The sequence below is a fragment of the Helicoverpa armigera genome, chromosome 15 (genome assembly GCF_030705265.1).
Source record: "Helicoverpa armigera isolate CAAS_96S chromosome 15, ASM3070526v1, whole genome shotgun sequence".
NCBI classification, from domain to species: domain Eukaryota; kingdom Metazoa; phylum Arthropoda; class Insecta; order Lepidoptera; family Noctuidae; genus Helicoverpa; species Helicoverpa armigera.
The window spans coordinates 9,833,986-9,851,315 of record NC_087134.1 but is presented as its reverse complement, the minus strand read 5'-3'; the positions used below and the strand labels follow the sequence as shown (position 1 = coordinate 9,851,315).

At 34.3% G+C, this 17,330-nt stretch overlaps 1 protein-coding gene across 1 annotated transcript in view; it reads left to right on the top strand.

Annotated features, from left to right (window-relative positions):
* Positions 1 to 17,330, top strand: part of LOC110376233 (zwei Ig domain protein zig-8) — a 182,136-nt gene that overhangs the window by 41,977 nt on the left and 122,829 nt on the right. The window contains exon 2 of the mRNA XM_064038087.1: positions 14,694 to 14,726. The gene's annotated coding sequence lies outside the window, so the exon portion shown is untranslated. The remainder of the gene's footprint in view (positions 1 to 14,693; positions 14,727 to 17,330) is intronic.

The window sequence follows — 17,330 nt, the reverse complement described above, 5'->3', positions numbered from 1 at the left end:
CGTTGGAAGTTTTGTGTCTGTGCAGAAGCAGTACGTTTGTCGTACGGCGCGGCGTACGCACGTTCATTTGTTTGTATTCTATTGCGGGGTAATGCAACCTTCTCAGTTATGCAATTGACAATCCACGTGTTTGGCACGACAGCCATAGATACGTAGCTAACGTCCAATTTGAAGGCACCCTTACATATCACGACCTTTTCTTGTAAGTTATACAACAATATGTACATAATAAGTATGTGCTTTGGCATTCTAAGGTTGCATCGATCGTTCTGCATGGTTATCAGCTTGCAATCAATTCAGTCATAGTTTTAGGATTGAGTAACTCCTAGTGTGAAAACGCTGTAAACGCAAACTGCGCCAAGCGTTATGTTTGCCCAGCGACGAGCACTGCAAAACTACCAACTATAAACCCATATTAATTAAAACTCAGCAAACTACTCACAATAAAAAATACAGCTAAAAATATTTTTATCTGTTACAAATTTTTCATTGCATAACCAACGGTGATGTCACAACACTTTTAATTAACACGATCAGCCATTACGTAGTGGGTACGGAAAACAAAATGGCGGCCCGTCAAAAAGGCGCCAATATGCGACAGAATTAAAATTTGCGTGACGGTAATATGGATGCTTTATAACACAATAAAGTGTAGCTCGCGTTGGCTTTTAACATGTTTCGTTATTATTTTAAGTTTTATTTTTTCGAAACATATTTTTTTAATGTTACCTAATAATATTGATGATTCCCGTTTCAAATCATTTGCTGAAAAATTGACAAATGGGCACGGGGCTGGAGGAAAGAAAGAAAGAAAGGAAGGAGTAGAAAAAATAGCTAGTTTCCTACTCCTATGTTTTCAACGCATCAAAAAACTGGACATATATGTCATGGTAGCATTTGGATCTACTAAGTTACATTACTTAAAGCCGTATTTTTAGTTCCTTTATACCTACTTAATAATAAACACAGTAAAAATACCAGTGTTTATGACTAAATATCGTCTAAATAAATCCCCGGTATTTTAGCTGAAATAGACCATGACTTGGCAGTAAAGAGAGCAGCAATACAGAGCTTACCGACCAATATTCCAACATATGCAAATTCTTGCCATACTATAATTCCTTAATGGAAAATTCCGCTGCGAATCAACTTGGTCCATACATTTTTGTGTTACGCTCCCATTTAACGTATTCCTACTTATTTTCCGTTTATACGGATTTGAGAGATCAATATGGAATTTTAAGGAAGGCATTTATAATTACGGATATGAGTTTAGTGTATGGTTATTAAATTTTGTATCATGCAATATAAAAGTCCGTTTTATGGATGGAATGAGATATACCTATGTATAAAGCTATACAAGATTCTATTCAGTCAGAGAAACAAATCAAATCTATGTTTTGAAGTGTTTCCTAGAAGTACTTCAAAGCGTGATTAAGTACATATTTTCGATTACTATAACAGACTAACATTGCTGAAAAGCTCACAGCTTACCAATTTGAATATCAATGCTTTTATCATTTATTTTATTCATAACAGATCATCCTACATTTAACCTTTAGTCGACATCAAACGCGGATAATATCAGTATGAAAAATACAAAAAGAAATAAAGCTAGTCGCCATTGTGACAACCTGGACAAAATAATCCGTAAGTATTTAAATTCGCGCCAACATCGGAAGCGTTCGAGTCCGCCATTTTGTGTTGAACGGAACCTCGTAATGGCCGACCTTTGTTTCAAAACGCTTTGTGTGATGATGCTTAATTTTATGTGTAACTAGCTGTGCTGTGTGGTTTTATCAGGCACAGTCCAACCTATGTACTTGGATGAATCGTCTTTCAACGTCATCTTACTTGCTTGAAATCATCAATGAAACCCTCCTTTTGTGGGTGCAGCGTGACTGCGTGAGGGAGTGACAAACTAAAACTAAAACCCACCATGTTCCACCTTTGTGTACCAGGACCACGCCTATCTATGTATAAGTTATACAATTATTGCTATGTTTTTTTATCAAGAAACGACAAGTATGATTAAAAAGAGTACTTGATATTGTCGCTTCGACATTTCCAATATATAAGTGATATTCGTGGAGCATCCGTATTTTTGTTAACAATTAAATATTTTATTACGAAATGTGTAATTGGAGTATACTTGGCATTTTATCTTGTATAAAAGTTCATCAAAATCATTTTCCTGCCCTTATCCCAACTTTACTTGGGCTCGGCACAGCATGTTTTATCATTCCTACTCTTCTATATGCGTACGTTCTATTTTAACTTGGTCAAAGTGGAATAATACCAACAATATTTTATTTCAACATCTTAAACATAACCAAAGCATAAAAGCCTCAGTCATCTCTTGTAACACACAATTTTCTATTACATTACCAAAACGACGTAACAACCAACCTTTGTTAGTAGTTAGCTTTATGTTACCATGTTAATGGTTTTAGACATAAACGGCCTTTGTTTAGACATGGGTTTATATCCCATACATGGAGAACAAAATCACTAGCGGAGGTGCCATAACGGAAAATCTGCTAAGAAAGTAGCGCGCTAAAATGCCGGTGTGCGAGGGACGAGGAACGTCACTGTCTTTGTACTTACACGCCTTCTTTGGACCCGATCATTGGTTGTAGTACGAAAAATCATTGACAGATATGTCAGAGAACCCAAACGCCTCGTTACTTCATTCGTATCTGATAGTTTTGGTCATGCCCACCGTACGTTTTTGACCTAGAAGAAGACCTGACCTACTTGTATTATGGCATCTCCGTTCATCTTTCCTTATTCCCTGATCCCATAGCTGTATGTAAGTGGGAGATGGTACGGCCTTCGTGATGTTTCATGGAGCGAATGTTTGAGATAAATTAAAGGTGACGAAATGGACTGGAACACATTTGAATGGTGTATTTTGTGTTTTGTGTGCTTGTGTACTTGAGTGGGTATTGTTATTGAGATTATTTGTTTTATTAATGTGCCATTTTAAGAGTATTTTGTACACAGAACGGACGAAACGAGTGAAATGAGGTAGATGAGTGACTTGCTATAGATGCTATGGGTGATAAATCAAGAGCAAAACTCAAAGTTCAATGGCTGTGCAGATTATAATATTCCGAATTTTTGAGCGCTCCAGCACTCAAATACAGTACGAAAATATTCAATTTCGAAAACAAGAAAATTCAAAACTATATTTTAAATTATATTCTGTACTTCTCGCTGCAGTTTTCAGAATCACCTGTTATCCTTCCAAATTCAAACATAATTAAAATAAATAACTCCAGTGTTGCAGTTTGAGTTTCTCTTCAGATGCAGAATGCAATACAATACCTTGTTTAAACTTGTTTACTGCAAATGCACCTGTTATTATTTCGACTGCATTTTCTTTATTTAATTATTTGAGTTTTGCTACTAAAGGTATTTTTGATACTACAACATTTGAAAGGTTCATTGCAACTGAATTCTCTTAATGATTCCTGTTAGTAGTGAGAGCTGGAATAATTTTGGAATGCAAATTTTGGACGGTTTTGGAATTTAAATAAACAATACTGGGATTGAGTTCGTCGTTTTATGTAAAACACTGGTAGGTACTTAGCTGCATCCAATAAGGCTGAGAGAGGATGCAGTTGAGAATAATGAAGTTGAGCTAAAAAAACTTTCAATATCCGATAATTTTTAAAATTAGGAACGAGTTCTATTCAGCTTTTGTTTTGTAGTTTTCTTTGATAAATTTAAAATATCACATCTTTATAAGACGCATTTCATTAATTAAGTTTTTCATAAATCAAGTAACTCTTTAACTAGATTCCTAAATCTCCAAGCTTTAATACTTTACCTAGTACCGTAGGCACCTGAGCATGATCGATAAACTCCTGCTTCAAATCAGCCACGTCTAACGCATCCGTTACATCAAGCTCTTAAATACCGTCTTGAACCAAACTTCTAACTACAACTTCTAGACATTAACTTGTGCTTGCTTTAACCCCAAAATCTCGCTAACTAGAACTTCCTTTCTTCCAAGAAAACTTTATTCGATTTCATTTCCTCCTTGTTTTCCCAAAGGGGCTAAAAGTGGTTTTAGCATTAATTCTGCGGGTAGAATGAAAGCTATGCTAAATACCCGGTTTCTATTTTCAGGGAAGTGGTCGTTTTCCTTATTAGGAAGATAATTGTAATGCTCGGTAATGTCTTAAGTGAGCCAGCTTGAGATAGACCTATCAACATTTACGGGAGTCAAAATGATAGGCTTCACACAAAATTCTTGAGTTGGCATTATATGTTTCTTGTGTGCATTTCAGGGTTTTTATCAGTTGACATTCCAAATTAATTGAATAGTCTTACAACAAAAATCCTTACAGTCAAACAATAATAGAGTAAAGTTACTTGCGTATATATTCGATCAGACAAACGACAATTTGATCTAGCCCTTTCTACAATTGAACCTAGTAAACCTCAAACAAAACTATTTTCGTTCAAAGCGTGAAAAAAATTTGCAAAAATTCTTCTGTTTTGTTCACTAAGCCTCTCAAAGTGATTCCTACCAAATACAAGATGAAAACCTATATTACAAGAGACAACAGGAATACATATTCATAACACCTTAGGTTTGGGACCCCTGTCATACGTTACAAAGGTTTTGAAGAGAAATATCAAATTTTCGGATGGAATAATTTCACCTAATGTTGCTCTTTGCTATTGGTCATACTATAGAACTGGTAAAAATGGCTGTGTCATATGCTGAATATCATAATGGTTACTTTGTTTCAGAGTGTGTCCAGTTGGATATGTTATGATCCTTCTGCCCTTATCCCAATTTTATTTGGGTCGGCGCAGCATGTTTTTCATTTCCAAGGGAATCGTATCTGCCATCATCTCATAAGTAACCTTCCACCGAGCCATATCGACTTTCACACCAATCTATCATCAATCCAGTTTGAAGGCTAGGTACTTATATCATGAAAAAGTATTCGGTGTTAAAATCGCAAAACTGGCGAAAATTTTTGTGTCGTTAGCAGGCAATTAAAAATGTAGCCCCGCTAGATATCTGAAAAAGAATAGGCAATCATTGGTTCGGAAAATCTAAGGAATCAATCAAGCGAAAATGCCTTCGTGTACGATAATGTTTTGCTCGGCTTGCAGATAGTTTTGTGCTTGGAGGCGAAAATCGTAACTGTTATTGACTAGGTCGACTGAACTAATGTGAACCTTAACTTTTCGGTAGTTTTATAAGCTGAATTAGGTATGTTTTTTGATCAGTTGGGTAGGTATATTTTTTCTAAAAGAAGTATTATTTAAGAGTAATTTAGTTGTTGCTCTAAGAAGTAAGTTTTCCAAACGATACACAACTCGACGTACCAAAATTAATTTCCATTCAATTTCACTCGACCAAAATAGAGTCGTGATCGTCCAAAAACAAATCGCTTTACTTACCAATCGTAACATACGATAACGTTTAACTGGTCCATTCAAAATGCGAATGTTTCGATACATTGAATACATAAAATACGGGATTACCATCATTACTCTTCGTAATCGATTTCACACGCAGCTGCGTACAAAACACATACATTTGCGGACCTCTGCGAAATCTTTTCAATCGCACCCAGTACCCAGGGTTACGCCAAAAAGCATAACCCAAAGCATAAATCCCCAGAAGGGATAGGAAATAAGAGTAGAAATATATTTTGTTTTGAAAAATCGCTAACAATAAAGGTATCTCTATGTCCAATGAGGATGGACCAACGACAAATGGTGGAGGGATCCAAACCGTTTGTCATTTGGTAAAAAAAGTCGCAGGCTTATTCGAGTTGTGGGTAGGATGGCCAAAAATAAAAATATACAGGACATTCCCAACAATAATTTGTTCACGTCGTGAATTTTTCGCCGTCGGCCATTTCGTGGGAAAGGGTGTTTGCGGTAATTTTGAGTTCATGAGATAAAGTATGTTGATGTTTCATTAAGCTTAGGGTTTTCACAGACTCAAATGTCAGCCTGTATAATACTGGGGATTGAGATGTGTTTGGTTTTCGTTTTGTGTATCTATTAGGGAATATATTATTTTACAGTTTGGTAAATATTTTCTCTAATTACGTGCTATACTGGGAGTTTATATAACGTTTTGATTTCGCAGTAATTAATTACCCACCCAAAACAAAAATGTGAAAGACTGCCAAGTTCGATAATATGGGAATGCTTCGCCTATAAAAGAAGTGAGATCTGAATAAGTACCAAGTTCCATACACAAACCTCAGTTAAAAATAGTTACTTTTTAATGATGTTACTTGGCAAGTTTTCATACACCTTGTTATAAACCTACTAAACGCAATGAATCAAGTATTTAATTTTCTATTAAAACTTGCCAAGTAATCATCATTAAAAAGTAACTATTTTTAACTGAGGTTTGTGTATGGAACTTGGTACTTATTCAGATCTCACTTCTTTTATAGGCGAAGCATTCCCATATTATCGAACTTGGCAGTCTTTCACATTTTTGTTTTGGGTGGGATTTCATTTATTTTTGTAAGGTTGTTTATTTTATTTTTTTCTTATGATGAAGTTAGTTAAAGAAATGTCTCATTTAAACTATTTTTTAGATTTTTTAATTTGCACTATGTTTCTTACAAAGAAATTAACTAGATTAACTAAATGGACTAGATTTACCAACTGACTGACATGACATGTTATCATATATTATGTTCGTGGATCAAAGTTACACATTCGTTATTTTCGAAAGTGATTCACACTTGGCCGTTTTCAGATTTTTACTTTACTTTGACTAAATACAAACCTTTGTATCATTCGAAGATATATTATATAAATATAGATAAATTTAGTTCGTTTTAGTTCCTTTATTGGTATAAAACACCGGGTATCAAAATAATGAAGGTGTTTTAACACCTTCATTATTTTGAAACCGACTCACACTTGGCCATTTTCAGATTTTTCCCTTTACCTTGACATAAAGACCTACCTCCATGCCAAATTTCAAGTCAATACGACCATTGGAAGTGGTCTAGGTTTTTGATGAGTGAGTCAGTGAATCAGTGAATCAGTCAGTGAGTGTATAGTAAAAATAGCGATTTTCTGACGTCAATATCTCAAGACCTACAATAGGTATATTAATGAAATTTTGTATTTTAGATAAGTGAGGGGGTCTCAACAGATACTAGAAATTTGATATGCGTAAATAAAATAGATTTTGAGTTACAGGGGGGTCGAATTTGGCCCGAAATGGTTCGTGTAATATAACCCACGGCCGGTGTGTCGCTTTTTTGCTCGAACTTGGCGGACACACTGCCGTGTGTCTAGATAATATTTTCGTATTTCCCACCATTTTTAGGGCTGATTTCTTATTAGTTTTATCTGCAATTTATTTATTTTATTGTACATATAGAGGTAAACCGCGAATAAAATTGGCCAGAAAAAAAGCATTATAGAGTCTATCAACAAATAATTACAACATGAACCATACCCCCTTTATGAAATTACTTCTAAATATATAGGTACAAAGGCTTAATGAAGACATAGCAACGCTCTGGCGCTGCAGTGTACTAAGATATTAGATTAGCAACGCAATAACGCTCAGTAATGACCGTTCCGTCCTCATCTCACGGTAATTGCCAATGGTTGGTGCTTTAGTATTTATTAAAGGATCCTATACTATGGATAATGTAGGAGAATTTCATTATGTGTGTTATATATAAATAAGCTGTTCCTCAGGGTTTTACACGCGTCCCGTGGTAATTACTTTCTGTACGCGGATAAAAAAAGCCTTTAAATAAATAAATAATTTGCTTGAAGTTAGTTTCATCATCATCATCATCATCTCAGCCATAGGACGTCCACTGCTGAACATAGGCCTCCCCCTTAGACCTCCTCCTTGAAGTAAGGTTATTCTGATATAATCATCATCATCATCTGCCTAACCTTTGCTGTTGCGGCTGCCAGTCTAACTGAATGCAGCTGAGTAACAGTGTTTTACAAGGAGCTACTGCCTATCTGACCTCTAGAACCCAATTATATAATGAACCCAATAGCCCATGGTAAGCCTGATTTTCAGACTTAGTGGCATTTGACTACCCGTAATGACTGCCAAAGATGTTGAATGACAGCCATGGTTATCCTAGTAATAGAAGCTATATTACAATTTATAGTTTTTGCGCGAAAGAGGAAGAAACATCAGTATATCGTCAACATAGGCTTTTATTGGGCAATATATTATTCCACTTTGCTTTAGACCTTAGAAGTCGGTCAAAAAGAAAAATAGGGGTACAGCCACGGGGCACATTTAGTTTAGAAAGTTGGCAATAAGAGCTTTATTTGTTTTTTATTTGAAAAGTTGTTCCAGTGTTGTTATAATGACCGCTATTAGCTGTCGATTGCGTGTTTGAATCAAGGCGAAAATAATTGTAGATTGTACTATTGTACCTCTAGATTCTTTTATAGAAGTTTGTTCGATAAGGTCAACGTCTTGGTAAAATTTCCACGATTCTCAACGAAAACTATAATTTATAACTGTTATTGTTTTAAGTTTGAGGTAAAACAAAGATGTTTACTAATTCATCACCAACGACCGAGCGTTTTCACAAGTATGTTGGGGTCGACTTTATGTCTAGTCGGATGTAGTGAGGACCAGTGTTTTTCTTACTTCTAAGACTTAACTAATTAAAACTGTAGAAATGCCAACTATAACTAAACTTTTTGTCAGAAAGTTTTTTTTTTTTTTAAATGTGGTCACCGTAAAATATAGTATACGCTTGATTCGCCTTTTCAGGAATATACGAAAGCATTATTTCTTAGAAAAAGGTAGGTACCCAGAATTTCTGATTGATGGCACTAGATAGTTCAGATCCCACTAGAATACCTAAATGTTTTTGTTTTTCTACACAATACCTGCGCATAAATATTAATATGTTATTTGCTAAAAGGAGTAGGTATTATAAAGCAATATTTTATTCTAGACTTTAGTGGAGTAGACTAGACCTATTTATAATATTAAAAGGATTGGCCTAGTTTTGTGTCTCAAGGTAATTTCTAAAGCCGTCCTAAACATAGTTATCTCTTTAACTGTTTATTTATTCATCAGGCTTAGTAATAAGTAATCCCCGGAATTACTGACCTGATTCTAAAAATATGGAAGAAGTATTTTCTTGAAGTAAAAAACCTTTAAAAATTATTTATGCAATTAAAATAATTAAATCTTAAATTAGACAAAAATAGCCTTACCAAAAAAACTCAAACATTTGTTGAACACTTGTCTAAAAAAATGTGGCCTCAAAACGGACATTATCTCAACGTCATAATCTGACATTTCTTTAAACAAGTGAGAAAGTCAGATAAGCAGTCGCTCCATGTAAAGCACTAGTACTTACATCGTTGCATTCTGTTATACCTACTGAAAGCTGACTCAAAATAAATGGTAAAACGCTAGGAAGACAATGATGATCCTAAATTGTATTATTCATTTAAACACTGACCAAATGAACACAAAAGTCATGCATTTTTGACGCACATTTTTTCAAAACACCCTACCTCATTTCATACTCAATAACGATCATCAAAACTCTCAATAAAAAGCAAATCTAACACATTTTCGATGTCATAAGCCGACATAATGTACCATGAAAATTCCCATCGTTAGAACACCCTTATTTTCATCCCCATAACACACACCCGTGCCCATTAAGCCATTGTTAACCGAAAACATTAACAATTTTCCATGTTTAGTATGAAAAAAGGCATTTTTTAAAACGTTTTTAATTTTAATACTGGGGAAACGTTTTATTTTTAAAAGGTAATTAAGTGTTTTTTGAATATATTAGTGGTTTTGTAACGAAATTATATTACAATGTGTTTTGTTTGGTGGTTATAACTTGTAATAATTATGTTTTATAATGAAAAACTTTATTATTAATTCGTCATTCAAATCTTATTAAAAGCATTACATGGAAAAACAGTAAACAATAATTGTTTGATATTGTTTTTAACCTAAGTTGATCCTTTTATTTGTCCCTCATCCCAATTTTGGATTAAATCGTGTCAATCGTCTTCCATACAATGTATCCTATACTCAGATTTGTTTTAATACTAATTGATTTGAAAAATAAACACCCTTCCGATCTATCTTAGTCGTAGAAATCTTTGCCTAACCTTGTGGAACACGATAGCCGTTCAACCATCCAATAACGCGTTCAACTAATCAATTGAATCAATTCAATTATCAATTATTTTAACGTAAATTGATATCAAGTTTCTTCGGCAACTTGGCCGTTTAATTGAAATTACTTTTTGAACTAATTGAAATGTCGGAAGTTTGGTAACTTCAATAGTTACAGAACTCGACTTTTCGTTGTATTAAGATTTGTCTTGAATTCTGTTGGAGTAGTTAAAAGTTAACTTTTACAACATTTCTATAGACCCTGTGAGTTTAATTTTGGTTAATTGAATCTGTGGTAATTTTAAAAATACATAAAGCTTGCGACCGTATAATAGAAGTACGTAGTAGTAGACCGTATAATAAGAAATATAGTGTACGCTTGATTCGTCTTTTCAGGAATATACGAAAACATTATTTCTGAGAAAAAGGTTCCCAAAATTTCTGATTGAATCTGTAATAATATTAAAAATACATAAAGCTTGCGACCGATTTTAAAATTCTTTGATCAAAAGATCATTTGTGTCCTACATTACATTGTCCTCTGGTTATCTCTTATCAGTACAGGAAGTCTTGTATTTTGAATATATGTAACACAAAATACGGTACTTTCAAAACCTTTTTCAAATATAAACTTCCTACTTTAATTAGTCATTCAACCAACTGGACACTCACATATTTACCGACTGACAGCTTTTTACAACAGCAAATAAACCGGATTATATTCTGACAGATGCCAATTTAATTTAAACATTTCCCAATTATAATAGAAGTTACCGAATCAGGATTTAATGATAACCCGGTGGCACCTAATTGAAGCATAATGATTACATTATTAACGATTCCGACGTATAATTTCATTAACTCGAATCTATTTAATTAATATATTATTAATCAAGCAACGATTTTTGGGGTTTCCATTAAAATCATTTACTGTTTTAATTAGTTTCGTTACGAGAATTCGTTTTAATGATGTTACCTCGTATTGTGGGATTTACATAATTATTTTCACTTTTTTTGAGGTCATCTGAACTTATCGTATGTAGTTTATTGTCTTGCCGAAGAGCTGGCATAATTTATGAACTAAATACTTATAGTTTAGTTACTGGAATGTGTAAGTAAGACAGCTCATGTCTCTTAGAATAAAAATTCTGGCTCGGAAATTGGTTTGGACAAGGCTAGACAAATGATGCTGACGAATATACCTACTAAACGAAATGGTTCTTTATTTACATTTATTTTTTTATGGACATAAGGACCAGAATCCTTTCTGGTCTTTAGTACCTACTAACTCGTACTATGGATCAAATATTGTTTACATATTATATATCCTACAAGCCCCTCGTATTGATAACTTCATTTTGATAAAATGGCCGACCCAAGTACTTCGCAAGCCGTAGGCAGACACAAACCAGGGAACAAGAAACTCGTTATCCGATAACTTGCTTATACTTTTTCTTGGAAACTGTATTTCGCTTTCCTAAGCAAATCAGGGGAATGGCTCGAGTTTTGCTGCCAAGGTGGAAGGTAGATTCAAGTGGTTGGATTTGATTTTCAAAGGCTAGACATAAAACGATTGATAGTTTTTTTTTTCAAGTTGGGTATGCTATATTAAAAAGTTCAGTATCAGCATCGCAAAATATTTATTGTTGAATCTAATCTTTACTAAGTTTATTAGCATTATTTCTTTGTACTTGTGTTGTTTGTCTTAATATTTGTAGCCATGAAAGCAAAAAGCCAGTGGTTTTGTAAACTTCGATATATAGACCGACATTTGACTAGATAGCAAAATAATTTATCTTCATTCACCATTTTAAGACAAAATATTATATTGCAAGAGTCACCAAAAATGTACTCCTAACGGCAACAACCCGGTAACCGACAACAAAACTCTCTTATAAAACGTTCGCGTCACACGCAGGTCCAATCTCACCGCACTTTATACACACAATATCCATGCGAGCCTGCATAAGCTGTCATATGCAAATCTTCTCCAGGCGACAATGCACCTGCTTTGCTTCGGAGAATATGCGCTTTATCATGTTAAGGGGTGTGATACGGTTTATGGTTATACCCGGTTATTAGAGTAAGCAGTAGGGCTTGGATTAATGTGGTCTTAATTTATTATGTCCGTTATAAAAGTGTGACTTTTCTAAGTTTACCTATATGTAATTTCTATAAAGTATATCTTGGACATTAAAGGTGAAAGAAAAACTTCTCGAGGAAACATGGACTATAAAGTCTGAAACCATTTACCTGCATTTATCAAGCGTTGTGATTAACGTTCAATCCTTCTCGGTATGAGAAGAAATGTAAGCCCAATAGACTTTAAAAAAGGCTGATAGTGATTTTCAAATCGGTCTCATCGATCGATCAAATAGTTTACAAGACAGTGTAAACAAACTTATAATTTTGCAGCTTTATAAGAACAGATTTTCTTCCCTCTACAAACAAACGATGCGTCAAAAGTAAACAAAGTCGCAGTATACATTATACTTGTACTCTACAAACGCTTAGTTTCCACATCAAAGCGATATGTTAATGTTTCCTAGCTCTGAAACAGCGACGCAGCGGCATTGGGGTGCAAAATTATCATAATTTCAAAAGATGGACCCTCATTATGGTATTTTTATTGATAATTTTGATGTTATATACCTTCTTTTTTGCATTAAAACGCTTTGATGTGCGACACAAAGCTAAAATGAGGACCGAAATTGTTATAATGATAATACCTACTTAAGTGTTTTGGGGAAGTGATTGAACCAATTTGGACCCAGAGGTCTATAGACCCAGTTTGATATTTGTACGGGCTATCTTATCTTATGTTATCCTGGAGTTTTGATTGAAGATTTTCTTCCCATCGTTTAGGAGACAAAGAATTAGGATAAACCACATCATGTCCCCTCTGACTAATACTAGGGCAGAATACAAAAATAAAAATGTATGATCCTTGATAAAAATATTTTCCGAACACAAAGAAGTCATCCATATAAAATCGATGGCTGATACACAATGCACTTAGCTACTTTGTGATCAGCTCATGAGCAAACAGTATAAAGATATACATCAGTTTATCTTCCACGGTCGTTAAGACCGTCTCGGGGCTCATAAAGTCGTAAAGACCAGCCAAGTGGAAAGGGATAATGGGTCATAAGTAATGGACATACAGATCAGTGTTGCATTTATGTAGCTCGACGACATTTTGGTTGTAAGATCCTCAGAATTCACAATGTTATTGCAGAGTAGAATTTGTAATATGATTTTGCTGATTTGTTGGGTTTTGAACTGATGAGGTTGCTATTTTTGCATCTGTATTGTCATTTTTTGTTTCATGTTTTAACGTTACTTTGTTTTCTTTAAAATTAGGAATTTTGGTTGAAACTTAAATTTCAGCATAATAGGCATGTAACACACACGTTACGGTTAGTAAACGAACTCTTTTTTACTTTTTCCTCGGGCAACTGCAGATCTCATGAAAAATGAAATACGAAACAGCACAGAGGTTTGAAATCATGTATTGAATTCCTAGAAACCATTTGCATTACTGAGTCTTCTTCAGCAAATAGTAAAATCCATAAAAAGTAGTTTATTTGCACAAGCATATAGAGAGAGTTGTTATTACAAAACCGGTTTTTCAATTCTGGGAATTTTTGAAGTTTATTAAAAACCAGCTTCCAGCCATGGTTTCAATGGAAACTATTTTGCACATCCGGTTTTATCATAGCTTATAGCTTTTTTAAAACTAAACATCCTGTAAAAGCTATTCTAAAAGGGGGCCACCAATCTTCATCATCATCATCCTTATTTTATTTGGGATCGGCGCAACATATGTTCATCTTCCAAACTCCATCCGTCATTTTTTCAGTCGTCCCCTTCCTCTATAACCATTGTCGTATATGCTCGACAATTTTTTTCTTTGATGCGAAATAATCAAATGACCCCTGCCACTGTGGGTTAGCAGTATGAGAAAGTGTCAGACTCTAACTGACTAAAACCCATCATGTTCCTTCTTAAGCCCTTTATGTACCACGACTACGGTGACTTTCGAACAATCCCGCAGCCCAATATGCTCGACACCTTCCTCCAACATGTTCCTGATTCCTCTGACCACAAGCCCATGACACCCGAGATTATTAAACCAAATGTATTATAATATCAAGTTAAATGCTTGAGCCACGTAATACAATTTTGGATTGGAGATTAAGCTTAATCTGATGCGGAATGGAATTAGTTATTTATTTTAGTAATTACTGTCATCAATTATTATAATATGAGGTTGTGTTGGTTTGGTTGGTTGTAAGGGTGAATTAATTTGTATATGATTTAGGAACTATTCTGTCATGTCATCTACAATATTGTTCTGCTCTTTAATTAAGACTTGATATTCTTTGCAGTTTTCGAATATCTGAGATTATTCTCAATTCGACTGTGTAATCAATAACTTTACCAAACAAATAGAGGGAGTATTTTTGATACCTCATAGTCATCATTTATTTTATTTTCGGAAGTTCAATGAATGACTTGCTTTTCTTTTTTGCAGGTATATATTAGCCGATAATCCGTCATGATTTGGGTAAGTTTTTTCTTTCTTTGTTTTCGCATAATCATGATCTTACCTTCCTCAAGAAAATTTTATTTTTTCGAAAGGGTCTTTATCAAGCATTTTTACGTAGACATTGGTCCTGTGAAATGACATTATACACTTTGTGATTTTTTTACACTCATAGGCAATTGCTGCAATTACTCTTAGAGCCAGTTGCCATTCAGAGTCAGACTCTTGCTATCTGGTATAACGCAAAGTTGTCAACACTCTTCTGTTTTTGTACTTTTATCCCCTTAAATATGCTTATCATATGTATATCTCCCTCTTATGCCTCTTTGGGTGTTGCGTATCTATGGGTGGCGATAGTCACCTTCCATCAGGCAATCCGTCTGCTGTCACACAAAAAATAACCAAGCCTACATTGATACCATACCACCAAAACATATGCGTTGATAAAAATCCTTTCCATCTTAGACATGGGTTATTTTAGCTGTTACGTTAGAAATGTGTTCACGTAAACAAGGGTGCAACTAGTGATGTATGGGTTCATGTCATTTGGATTGCACGGCGACAGAGATTGATCTACAAGAAATTCTGCTTAGGTATGCTTTTTATTTTATTTTATTCGCACATCTTGTTTTGTGTGGCTGTAGTTTTTTTCTTGAAATTGGATATTTATAAAGGATGGTGGTCCTTAGGGGTTTTTTGTTTTTCCATGATGATAATCAACACAAGGAATATTCTTTAGCCTTCTGAAGGAATGGAATCCCTTTTTTATCTCACACACACAACACAACTCCCGAAATAATTTTAGTTGCTTTCCATGTGGGTCCAAAATCCAACCCTTAACGAATGGGTCTTTTGTAACTCGATGGGGGGATGTCTTAGCCATAGGACATCCTTGGAAAGGCCTATGTTCAACGTCCAATGACTGAAATATATTATGATGATGTATACTGATATTTGTTAATGGAGATTTGAGTTGAAAATTTTTTTGAATGTCTTTTGTGATGTTGGTAAATGCTGGTTTAATAAGTTTGGATGCTACATTATCTACATATATTAACGTTCTTTGACTTCACTAATCAATCTCAAGATCTTTCACCAAACACGTACATGTTACACAAAAGAGCGATTAAATATGAACCCTGCTTAAACAGCTATAAAGGCTTTTATCCCTTAACGACCGTATTTAATATTGTAATCTTGAGTGTTTTTATAGACGCCCGCAAGATAGAATACCCAACCATTTGTGGGAAATTGCTAACATTTGTTAGTACAAAACTTTTTTCTTTTTTTCAATTTTTACATTTTGAGCTATTTAGGTAGTCGTTATTCATGTTAACCGCCTTAAGATTATGTTTTTGCGTATCTACCTGTTCTTCATCTATTTGAATTATTTTACAAGTTTTATTTATTGCTTGGTAATGTTTTTTAATGTTGTTTGTTTGTTCTCGAATACTTTATCCTGTAGAATAATAACAATCTCCATATTTTTAAGATTCCATCCTCTTCAATAAGAAAAATTCTTGAAACAATTCCATCTAAACCATGAAATTAATCCATTATTAAAATGACTCAACAAAGGATATTTAATCAAGCAGTATCTGTCGGTACGAAACAATAGCTTTAATTAAACCGGGACCTAAACATTCTTTTCTTATTGTTTTTTAGAGCAGGCTCATTGGGAGTCTCATCGAGCGACAAAAATAGACTATGCAAACAAATAAATTTTAATCAAAGCCCAAATTGCTTCGGTTCAGACCGTCTATTGTTTTTCCTTTTTCCACAATCAATCTCGTCCAGTGTTTAATACAATTTCGAAGTGAATTTTAATATCTCACTTCGTACGGCCTCCAATTAAATGTGCCCCTTTAATGTTCATTTTAATTTGCTAAAATGTAACTGTTTAGATTTTTAATTCTGATGGCTTTTTGAAGGATTTTTTTGTGATGGGATTTGGGAGTCCATTTCCATGTCATGAATTGGATTCGCCGTTATGGCATTGCAAACATTACCTACCTGTAGATTTGGTGACTAAAAATAACATAGGACATGATTTGACTTAAAATTGGTAAATTACGAAGACCATTTTCCGTATTTTCAGATTATTATAGGTACTTTATTTAATTAGGGCCCTTTTAATAAATACGTGCAGTTAATAATAGTTTAAAATTCAGATACAAATTCATTATATTTTAGCAAGGGAGTTCCTCCTCCTTCTTCTCAGCTTAATCATTAGAAAGTGGGGAGTGGGCGCCAAAGGGTTCTCCATTGTTACTTTGACCTTCAAAAACTGCTGATTCTCAGCTTTGAATCGCTAAATGAATTATAATTTTCATATTTTATCGACAGTCAAATTTGTGGCTATTCATTTACTTTGGGAATACTTTTCTTTCTTGTGTTGGTTTGTATCTCCAAATCTTCAAAAGAGCAATACACAGATTAATGATAAGTCAGGAGAAAAATCTTTATCATTTGCTTATTAGCGACGTACCTAAGAGCATAAGTATTTTTTTTTTATTTTATAGTGAGGATAACTCTGCTTAAGATTGATTAACTATTTCAGACTCCCAGGCGTAATCACTACGTTACCCAAGTCCCATAAACATCACAGAAAATAAGACCACAATC